The 9,914-nt window shown below is 40.6% G+C and overlaps 1 protein-coding gene across 1 annotated transcript in view; it reads left to right on the top strand.

The window, feature by feature from the left end:
- Positions 1–7,720: 7,720 nt before the first annotated feature.
- Positions 7,721–9,914, top strand: part of LOC112234828 (neuroblast differentiation-associated protein AHNAK) — a 57,099-nt gene continuing 54,905 nt past the window's right edge. Inside the window, 1 exon segment of the mRNA XM_042326126.1 lies at positions 7,721–8,013. The gene's annotated coding sequence lies outside the window, so the exon portion shown is untranslated.

Raw genomic sequence — 9,914 nt, 5'->3', positions numbered from 1 at the left:
TGGTTGGGGGGCAGGTGGCCTAGTGGTTGGGGGCGGCAGGTGGCCTAGTAGTTGGGGTGGCAGATAGCCTAGTGATTAGAGCGTTAGATTAGTAACCAAAAGGTTGCAAGATTGAATCCCTGAGCTGAAAAGGTAAAAATCTGTCGTTCTGCCCCTGAACAAGGCAGTTAACCCATTGTTCCCCTGAACAAGGCAGTTAACCCACTGTTCCCCTGAACAAGGCAGTTAACCCACTGTTCCCCTGAACAAGGCAGTTAACCTACTGTTCCCCTGAACAAGGCAGTTAACCCACTGTTCCCCTGAACAAGGCAGTTAACCCACTGTTCCCCTGAACAAGGCAGTTAACCCACTGTTCCCTGAACAAGGCAGTTAACCCATTGTTCCCCTGAACAAGGCAGTTAACCCACTGTTCCCCTGAACAAGGCAGTTAACCCACTGTTCCCCTGAACAAGGCAGTTAACCCACTGTTCCCCTGAACAAGGCAGTTAACCCACTGTTCCCCTGAACAAGGCAGTTAACCCACTGTTCCCCTGAACAAGGCAGTTAACCCACTGTTCCCTGGTAGGCTGTCATTGAGAATAACACATTTAGAACTAAAGTTTCAATGAAAGCAAAATGTCCCAAAAGTTTGCTTTTAAAAGATGACTCCGAAATGTGAGACCAGACTTTTCTTTTCTTTTTTTAAACATTTATTTTGACATGGAAATCAACATTGAGACCCAAGTATCTTTTAGAAGTGAGCCTTGGATGCAAAAAAAAGCCCTATATACAAAATATGAGATACATTTATATACATGTTGTACCATGTTCCTATTAAAATCTGAATATGACTGTAGGAGACTACATTTTCCTACTTAAAGTCTACCTTGGAGTTCATTCCATATCTGGAGGACAAATACCAACACAAAATCATAAGGTTACACTGAAGACAACAACACATACTAAGTTACACTGAAGACAACACAACATACTAAGTTACACTGAAGACAACAACACAACACACTAAGTTACACTGAAGACAACAACACAACATACTAAGTTACACTGAAGACAACAACACAACATACTAAGTTACACTGAAGACAACAACACACTAAGTTACACTGAAGACAACAACACATACTAAGTTACACTGAAGACAACAACACAACACACTAAGTTACACTGAAGACAACAACACAACATACTAAGTTACACTGAAGACAACAACAACACATACTAAGTTACACTGAAGACAACAACACACTAAGTTACACTGAAGACAACAACACAACATACTAAGTTACACTGAAGACAACAACACAACATACTAAGTTACACTGAAGACAACAACACATACTAAGTTACACTGAAGACAACAACACATACTAAGCTACACTGAAGACAACAACACATACTAAGTTACACTGAAGACAACACAACATACTAAGTTACACTGAAGACAACAACACTAAGTTACACTGAAGACAACAACACATACTAAGTTACACTGAAGACAACAACACAACATACTAAGTTACACTGAAGACAACAACACAACACACTAAGTTACACTGAAGACAACAACACAACATACTAAGTTACACTGAAGACAACAACACAACATACTAAGTTACACTGAAGACAACAACACATACTAAGTTACACTGAAGACAACAACACAACATACTAAGTTACACTGAAGACAACAACACAACATACTAAGTTACACTGAAGACAACAACACATACTAAGTTAAACTGAAGACTGAAGACAACAACACAACACACTAAGTTACACTGAAGACAACAACACAACATACTAAGTTACACTGAAGACAACAACACAACACACTAAGTTACACTGAAGACAACAACACAACATACTAAGTTACACTGAAGACAACAACAACACATACTAAGTTACACTGAAGACAACAACACACTAAGTTACACTGAAGACAACAACACAACATACTAAGTTACACTGAAGACAACAACACACTAAGTTACACTGAAGACAACAACACAACATACTAAGTTACACTGAAGACAACAACACAGTAAGTTACACTGAAGACAACAACACATACTAAGTTACACTGAAGACAACAACACATACTAAGTTACACTGAAGACAACAACACATACTAAGTTACACTGAAGACAACAACACACTAAGTTACACTGAAGACAACAACACATACTAAGTTACACTGAAGACAACAACACATACTAAGTTACACTGAAGACAACAACACAACACACTAAGTTACACTGAAGACAACAACACATACTAAGTTACACTGAAGACAACAACACACTAAGTTACACTGAAGACAACAACACATACTAAGTTACACTGAAGACAACAACACATACTAAGTTACACTGAAGACAACAACACAACACACTAAGTTACACTGAAGACAACAACACAACATACTAAGTTACATTGAAGACAACAACACATACTAAGTTACACTGAAGACAACAACACACTAAGTTACACTGAAGACAACAACACAACATACTAAGTTACACTGAAGACAACAACACAACATACTAAGTTACACTGAAGACAACAACATAGTGTATCACAAATACTACCCCATGATCTATCAACTGATCTCATCAAATATGAAACAGACAAGAGGCTGGTTGTTCTCTACTAAACACACTGCTTGTATTGTCCAATCGTATGATTGGAATTCCAGTTGATTATCATCAGTTTGGTTTTAGTGTTTTATTATTGGCTTGTGGACCTTCTTGTTTGAACTGAAGGAAAGCGTCTGGATGAAGATGGTTACTCAAGATTGTAAATGTGTTTGTAGATCTGTCCACAAAACACACACCTACTCACACACCCACCCACACAAACAGACACACACACACACACCCAAACAGACACACACACACACACACACACACACACACACACACACACACACACACACACACACACACACACACACACACACACACACACACACACACACACACACACACACACACCCAACATATTCATCCGTCTCTGCTAATCCTAAAAGATTTTCCCTCCTTCTCTCTGCTTCTATGCACCAGTGCCTCTGTGTGTGTTGTAGTCATGCGGGGCTTTGGGGGGGATCGTCCCAAATGTACACCCTATTCCCTATATAGTGCACTACTTTTGATCAGAGCCCTACTGGGGAATAGGGTGCCATTTGGGATTCGTCCTCTGACTCACGGTGACTGTAGTCCCAGCTATTTGCACTGGTTCACAGACAGACAGACACACCTACAGTGCTGTACACTGACCAGGAAACACACCCGTGCTTCCTACATATCCTACCATTCAACCACTGACACATTCCTTGTGTTTCGCAAAAGAAATGACAAAGAGCTGTTGAGAAATGTAAAAGAAGACACAGATTGGAAGGTAGAGTTTAGCTGCATTTTATTAATCAATTATTTCATTAATTCGTGTCATTTATATGTATTTATCCTTTGTTTAACAAGGCCAAGTCAGTTGAATAAAAAAATATTCTTATTTACTAATGACAGCGCTACCCAAGCCAAACCCTCACCTAAAGACACTGGGCCAATTGTGCCCCCAAACTATGGGACTCCCGATCACGGCCCGTTGTGATACAGCCCGGGATCGAACCCGGGTTTTATAGTGAACCCCAGTCTGTAGTGACACCACTGCGACGCAGTGCCTTAGACCGCTGAGCCACTCGCAATCCCTTTAAAAGTCAATGAGCATGACGAAGTGTTAGTCAGACTCAGCCGACTGTGAGAATAACAACACATGAAACTGGTCTTCAAAGTGGACCAACGCCCAAGTGGAAGTGAAGGAAACAGGTACTCAGGTAAACAGGTGGAGAATCATTTGATTATATGATTGTGTGTGATTAATTAAACCAAATGTAAGTTTAAGTTTACCACAATATTAGTTGAAAGTTTGAAGTAATTTCATACAAAACATATTTCTAAATTTGCTAAACTAACTGTGTGAGCATGACATACACAACCCCATACAGAAAAGTGTCTACTTTCAAACCGCATGTATGTTTGATGTATAAAATATATGCATTTTTGAGGATTCCTCTATTCCTAGAGAGGAACAGACATTCCTTCTAAGCCCGTTAGGATCTTCTTAACCTATACAGCAGTTTATGATGACAGGCTACTTCTAAAGAACACAGCCAGCATCTTTAGTACAGCTGTACTTCACTTCACTGTGTGTTCCCTATCCTGAGACTAAGGCTGTTTCCCAAACGGCACTTTTCTCTTTATGAAGTGCACTACTTTTGACCATGGTCCATAGGGTTTATAGGGAGGGCTGTGGTCAAAAGTAGTGCACTATATATAGGGGAAAGGGTACCATTTGGGACACGTAAAATCAGTTGGTATTCTTGACTCATAGTAGCGTGCTGCCACTCCCTGTTCTTCCTTAAACCGACACACAGGACCAGTCTCCTCTTCCTTAAACCGACACACAGGACCAGTCTCCTCTTCCTTAAACCGACACACAGGACCATTTTCCACTTCCTGTTCTTTCTTAAACAGACACAAAGGACCAGTATCCACTTCCTGTTCTTCCTTAAACAGACACACAGGATCTTCCTGATCTTCCTAAAACCGACACACAGGACCAGTCTCCACTTCCTGTTCTTCCTTAATTGTTCTTCCTTAAACCGACACACAGGACCAGTCTCCACTTCCTGTTCTTCCTTAAACAGATACACATGACCGGTCTCCACTTCCTGTTCTTCCTTCAACAGACACACAGGACCAGTCTCCACTTCCTGTTCTTCCTTCAACAGACACACGGGACACGTCTCCACTTCCTGTTCTTGCTTAAACAGACACACAGGACCAGTCTCCACTTCCTGTTCTTCCTTAAACAGACACACAGGACCAGTCTCCACTTCCTGTTCTTCCTTAAACAGACACACAGGACCAGTCTCCACTTCCTGTTCTTCCTTCAACAGACACACAGGACCAGTCTCCACTTCCTGTTCTTCCTTCAACAGACACACGGGACACGTCTCCACTTCCTGTTCTTGCTTAAACAGACACACAGGACCAGTCTCCACTTCCTGTTCTTTCTTAAACAGACACACGGGTCCACACTGCTTCCCAAATGGCACCCTAATCCCTACATAGTTAATTACTTTTAAACTTATCCCTATGGGCCCTGGTTAACAGTAGTGAACTATATAGGGAATAGTAGCCCATTTGGGAAGTAGCCTCTCTCTCTCTTTTCATCTGACTGTTTGCTGTTTGACCTCAGTCAATATGGGTGTGGCATGGCCTGGGATATGAGAGGATTGGCAAGCACACGTACCTACAAGTGCACGCCCGCATAGACACACCTAAGTGCAAGTACCCATGCTCTACACACACACACACACACACACACACCTACCTGTAAGTATGCACAAACACGTACGCACACAGAAAACACTTTATTTATTATTTATTTTTTTAATTTTATTTTTTTAAGAATCTATGGATTACAGCGGAACATTTCTGGGAACAGTTCATCAATCAATTGATCAATTGTCTCCTTTATCAGTGATCAATTGCACTGCTGATTGACATTTAAGGAAATACTAGAAAGACATCCAGTTTAATTCAGTTTGACTAGCGGTGGTTCAAGGGCCAAAAGAAAAAAGACTAATATCTGAGTAGAAAAATGCACATATATATCTCATCTGAAATCATAATCTCTAAAACTCTACAGGAATTTGAAAAAAACTCTCAAGATGTTAATTCAAGTTGGCTCGTCATGTTGTTCTAACTGTGCTATTTAATCACATACATATTCAGCGTCGCATGAACAAAACAAACCCGATAGAACACCTTTCCCGATAGAACACCTTTCTCTACGTGCCCACTGATCCTGTGTATTCAGGTCAGGTCAATAACTTCTGAAAGAGTAGCCTACCTAGAACCAAGTTAGACAACGCCCCTGAATGTCTACGCCATACATTTCACCCTATTCCCTATGTACTGGGGCCTCTGGTCAAAAGTAGTGCACTATAATAGGGAATAGGGTGCCATTGCCCATAGGACTCTGGTCAAAAGTAGTGCACTATATAGGGAATAGGGTGCCATTGTCCATAGGACTCTGGCCAAAAGTAGTGCACTATATAGGGAATAGGGTGCCATTTGGGATGTATTTGACATAAATGCTAGTAACAAAGATGATATGTATAATGCTATTTTAGGACGTGTGTAGACAGAGTCAGGCTGGATGCAGTTGAAAGAGCGGCCAGCCACAGCTGCTGAGTTGCTGCCGTGAGACTAGCATTGAAAATGAGCCAATCGCAATGAGGGTGAAATTATACAGTGAAGCATTGGCTATGGTATGAAGAACAGTATTTTCTATGCTATGAAGAACAGTATTTTCTATGGTATGAAGGACAGTATTTTCTATGGTATGAGGAACAGTATTGGCTATGCTATGAAGAACAGTATTTTCTATGGTATGAATAACAGTATTTTCTATGGTATGAAGAACAGTATTTTCTATGGTATGAAGAACAGTATTTTCTATGGTATGAATAACAGTATTTTCTATGGTATGAAGAACAGTATTTTCTATGGTATGAAGAACAGTATTTTCTATGGTATGAATAACAGTATTTTCTATGGTATGAAGAACAGTATTTTCTATGGTATGAAGAACAGTATTTTCTATGGTATGAAGAACAGTATTTTCTATGCTATGAAGAACAGTATTGGGTGACACAGCACTGCTGGAATGATGAAGCTGATGCCAATAACAATGAAGAAGCTGTGTTACCCCTTCCAAAACACAGTATTTTTGTATATACACCTGGATAGGTGCTGTTTTACAGCAGTAGTACAGCTCGCCTGGAACAAATTCAGGGTAAGTGCCTGCTCTGCCCTGCTCAAGGGCATATCAGCAAATGTTTCACTTTATCAGCTGAACTATTTGAACCAGCAACCTTTCAGCTACTGGTCCGGCACTCTAACCACTAGGCTACCTGCCACCTTGATTTTGCAAACTGTCCCCTGTTTCCTATAAAGTGCACTACTTTTGACCAGGACTCTGGTGCCAGTTATGAATAGGGTCCCATTTGGGACGCTTATAATATATCATAACAAAGGTTTGTTTCAAGTCTTGAATGGGATCTCTTGAATCTGAGAGAATAAAGTTGGACAGTTATTCAAAGCAATACAATTGTAACTGCTCCGTTTCAACCAAAGCTCCTTCACAAAAGATTATATTGTTCAATTCCTATCGATTCCAACAAAAAAAGTATTGCAAAAGATTATAGAGAAACAAGAGAGAGTATTTCTTCAATGAAAAAGATACCCACATTTTTTTAAATATTTGAAAGACATGTATTTGAGTTTCTTTACTCTCTAAAACTCTCTTATAAATGTATTTTGTTGGGGAACAGGACCATGGTGAAACCACCCTGCCCAATCATAACAAATCCATAGATTAGGGCCCAATGAATCAATTTCAATTGACTTATTTCCATATATGAAATGTAACTCAATAAAATCGTGAAATTGTTGCATGTTGCGTTTTGTATTTTTGTTTTGTATCATTTGAATGTCCCGGATTTAGTTTACTATGTTATGTCCCCCTGAGTCAAGTTGCATTGGAAGGGCAGAGACAGAAGGGGAGACTACGGCCACTCCCTTCTACACCTCCCGTTACCTCCCGCCCTCTATTCCTCCCTTTATCCAAGACCAGTAGCCCTACCCGTTCGCATGTCCAACCATTCTGCATCGCCCGGAGCAACAGCCACGCAGACCTGAAAAAAAGGCAACACGCACTCTCTAAGTGGAGAGAGTGAGAAGGGAGGGGAGAGAGAAAAACGCCCTGGACACGGAGGGAGACTCGGGTTGATAGAGAAAGACAAGTATTTTAGAAGTGAGAAAGAACGTTTGATTGGGAAGAAGAAGACGTGCTTTTATCGACTGCTGGGACAGCAGGAGGGGAAGAGGACATTGCCAACGATGCTCAAGTTGCTGTGTTGAAGTTGTTGCAGCTCAGACTGCTCAGGTAAAAACAACAATTTACTTTTGTCATCACAATTTTAATTTAGATGATTTGTAACATTTTATGATGGTGATGGTATCATATCTGGTAAACTCCCTCAAAAAGTTATAATGCATATGTATAAATGACGTGGCAATCGTGCTGTTTTAAAGCTAAATTGACATAACATTTTTGAAAATAAGAATGAGAGTCTTTCACCACAGTAACTGAAGAGGAAGGGTGGTGGTCCGCGGTGCTACTTTGTTTTCTCGTTCAAAGTTCTGTAATGTAGAACACGAGATGAAGTGGGTGTGTGTCCCCACCCACATGAACGGTGACATGGGTCTCACTTCTCATTTCACTCTCTGTTACGGTGCACTAAATACAGCTGACTGGGGTACATGAAGCGACGCCACTCACGTGAAGGACTTTACATACCAGAGTAATTTAAGTTTCCCGGGGATGTGTTATACCATTTAAAAAAATATGTATATAATTTTAAAAACCCATGCAAATGTATAGCCTAGTCCAGTTGTTATTTCATCTCAGCAACGTGGATATTGATATTCTTATCCTAACCCTGCCCTGCACGCAGTAAAGAAAAAAGAGAGTTGTTTAAAGAAACCGCCCCAAACATCATCATTGATGTAAAACCTGTCAAGTTAAATTATATTTGTTCTATGTGCCTCTAATCTATCAAGTCGAGTGTTTGTGTTGAGTATGAGTAATTATTTGCTAAGAAATTGCTATCAGTAAAGGCAGTTCGCCATAAAGCGTTTTAAGATAGCCTACAGACTTGGGTGTGGATTCTACTCTCTTACAAGTCCTTCACCTCCTCCTGCTTCTGGTTCAGGGAGGCGCACCAAGGGAAGAGAGAGAGAGAGAAAAGAATTGCACACAATCTGCAATCATGTACAGAAGTCTTAGAACAACATATTTATAACCCATCTTCACGAAACCAACGGGTTTCAGAGTGTAATATAGTAACGGGTTTAATATAGTATAACAAAAAACGGTACATTTCGAATTTAGCAACAAACAAAAAAAGTTTTCTCAGTGTAACATGTTGACATGGGTGGAGTTTTACGGACTTTCTCGCTCGCAGTTTTAAGTCGATTCGTTTTATCCTGGGATTCTAGCCAGGGTGGAGAGAGAGAGAATTTAGGAGAGTGGGTGGGGTATGGTAATGCAATGTAGTGGTTAGGAAATAATTACTAATTGAAACCAGGTCTGAGGAAAAGAGGGGAAAAGAATCAAGACTCCTGCAGCACATAGAGACATCGTTAAAAAACAAAAATCGAGCTCAGAAACAAAGATACAGAATGTGTTTGAATAACAGAAGAACTACGCTGTTGTAACTTCAGGCGTGTATTAACCTTGAAGAGTTATGATCAAACGAAACAGACACATTTTTGTTAGTTTCTTCATCACAATAGACATAGATAGAGATGTAGCGACATTGACCCCTCAAACATTATGCTTTGTAATAGTTGGGTGGAAATTCATATTTTTAAAAGCTCTCCCTTCCCCCTTCTGCCACACCCTGGCCGACGTTCTTCTGTGAAACAGCAAGGAAAAGAATAGTGCTCTCCCAGAGAACACTCGCTATAGGATGTCATCAGAGCCAGCGAGCTCACACAGAATGCCCTAAAGCTGTTAAAGAATAGCGCTCTCCCAGAGAACACTCACTATAGGATGTCATCAGAGCCAGCGAGCTCACACAGAATGCCCTAAAGCTGTTAAAGAATAGCGCTCTCCCAGAGAACACTCACTATAGGATGTCATCAGAGCCAGCGAGCTCACACAGAATGCCCTAAAGCTGTTAAAGAATAGCGCTCTCCCAGAGAACACTCGCTATAGGATGTCACCAGAGCCAGCCGAGCTCACACAGAATGCCTTAAAGCTGTTAAAGAATAGCGCTCTCC

This window comes from Oncorhynchus tshawytscha, linkage group LG08, assembly GCF_018296145.1.
Source record: "Oncorhynchus tshawytscha isolate Ot180627B linkage group LG08, Otsh_v2.0, whole genome shotgun sequence".
Taxonomy (NCBI): Eukaryota; Metazoa; Chordata; class Actinopteri; order Salmoniformes; family Salmonidae; genus Oncorhynchus; species Oncorhynchus tshawytscha.
Note: the sequence above shows the minus strand (reverse complement) of the source record. Positions and strands in the feature narration are given on the sequence as shown.